This window comes from Loxodonta africana, chromosome 5, assembly GCF_030014295.1.
Source record: "Loxodonta africana isolate mLoxAfr1 chromosome 5, mLoxAfr1.hap2, whole genome shotgun sequence".
NCBI classification, from domain to species: Eukaryota; Metazoa; Chordata; class Mammalia; order Proboscidea; family Elephantidae; genus Loxodonta; species Loxodonta africana.
In genome coordinates, this window is record NC_087346.1 from 107,446,922 (window position 1) to 107,449,381 (window position 2,460).

Genomic DNA, 2,460 nt, shown 5'->3' on the forward strand with positions numbered 1-2,460 from the left:
CAAAATGACTGCGACCCGGATGCACTGTTAACCTACGGCAGGATATGACGTCCGGGCTCGCGGCGGTGTCCAAGAGTGGACTGCCTCGGAACCTTGGCTCGCGCCTGCGCCTGTCGGCTCTGCCCCCTACTCGCCCTTCCTCCTTCCCGTCCTAGGCCAGGGCTTTCCCGAGCTGCATTGCGGCTGCGCAGGTGCCGCCGCGGGCCGGGAACTCCGCCCTACCTCCTCACTGAATCGAGGGGGAAGAGTTGTTTCAGGGTGTTAACGGACCTTACCGACATTGCAGTGATCCGCTGTCGCGGAGGTTCTGGAGCTCACCTTTATCCTTTGTTGAAAGTTACCAACTTTTATTGGCTTTCTCTATTTTTAGGCTTTACATAATTAATACATATCATTCTTTTAACCCAGAAACCCTATAGAAAACCAAAAACAAACCCATTGTCGTGAAGTCGATTCCAATTCATAGCGACGCTAAAGGACAGAGTAGAACTGCCCCACAGGGATTACAAGGAGCGGCTGGTGGATTTGAACTGCCAAAGTTTTGGTTAGCAGTTGTGGCTCTTAACCACTGCACCACCAGGGCTCCGAAACCAAACCTATTGCCATGGAGTCCATTCCGACTCACAGTCACCCTATAGGACAGAGTAGAATTGCCTCAACACGGTTTCCAAGGAGCAGCTGGTGGATTAGAAATGGCCAGCCTTTTTGGTTAGCAGTCGCAGCTGTTAACCACTGCACCACCAGTGCTCCATATACTAATTTTTATAAAGTAATTATTAAGCAAGTATGCTTGCTTATCCGTTAGACCCTATTTGACCATAGTTGAGACAGCTTAGCTCTAGAACCTTTGGACAATGGTACATTAGCTCTCTGAACTTCAAGTTTTTCTCAGCTGAAAAATGGAAACAATGCCTACTTTATAGGGTTGTTAGGATCAAAACGCAACATCTAAAAATGTTTTTAAGCATTCAGTGGCTCTCTTTATTAACGAGAGAGTGTACATTCGGTGTGAGGCTCTTGACTTCTCTTTATCAGCCATCATACTCCCACACCCAGTCAATCACCATTCATTTATTTGTTCCACAAATACTGAATGCCTGTTATGAGTCAGGAGTTCTGTTGGCACTATGGTTAAGCACTTGGCTGCTAACCAAAAGGTCAGCAGTTTGAACACACCCACTCCCCAGAAGAAAAGACCTGCTCCTATAAGGATTTCACCGTGCAAGCCCTATGGGGCAGTTCTAATCTGTCATAGGGTCACCATGAATTGAATCAACTCCACAGCACACAACACGGGCATATTTAAGAGAGACATCCTACAGTGATCTATCTAAAACACAAGTCCTACCATGTGGTTTCTTCCTTAGTGCCTTTTGATTTTTCCCATTATACACAAAGTTTAAGGTCTTTTATGGCTTAGCCTCTATGCCTCTTCAGCCTTTTCTTCTACTTTAGTGTTCACTAATATGAAACATGGAAACCCTGGTGACACAGTGGTTAAGAGCTACAGCTGCTAACCAAAAGATTGGCAGTTCGAATCCACCAGGTGCTCCTTGGAAACACTATGGGGCAGTTCTACCCTGTCCTATAGGGTCATAATAAGTTGGAATCTACTTGGCAGCAATGGGTTTAGTTTTGGTTTAATATGAAACACAGCCTATAGGCCTTTGCACTCACAGTTCTCTGTACCTGAATCAGCACCCCCCTCCTCTATTTGTCAATTCCACTGGTATTTCAAAATCCTGCTTTTACATCATCTCCTCTCTGAAGCCTTTCCTGATCCAGGAGGAAAACTAACCACTCCTCCTCCTTAGCACTGCTTTACCTTGCACATACTCCTGTCACAGCAATGTAGTTCTGTTCTATATTGTGATTATTGTTTGTTTGTTTCTTTGTTTTTGCTTATGTCTGTCCCTACTAAAGAACTCCTTTAGGACAGAGACTTATAAGTCTTTATGCTCCCAAATATGTTCCTAAAATGATCAATAATACTAATTACTCTTCAAGCTCATTCTGGGCCCAGGGCTTTTGCAATTGCTGTTCCGTCTTCTAGAACACTATTCCTCCAGATGTTCACATGACTTCTTGTTTGAGGCTGCAGCTTAATGTCACCGTATCAGAGAGGCGTTCCCTAGCCACCCAATTAACACCCCATTCACTCTCTCTGTACCTTGTTTATTGTTTTCATAGGACTTAACATGATCTGAAACTATTATTTGTTTGTTTTCTCTCTCTCCACTCACTAAAATAAAAGATACATGAGAGTAGGAGCCATGTCTGCCTGGCATCAAAGTGTCTGGCAGATAGTAGGAAATCAACAAATATTTGTTAAATGAGTTTATTGAATACATTTTTAAAAGACAGGAAACAAAAATAAAGTCAGAAGACATTCCAGGTGAGCTTTGTGCTAAAGCAAAAAGTTTTTGAAAAAAATTTATGAAAAATTGATGCCTTTGAATT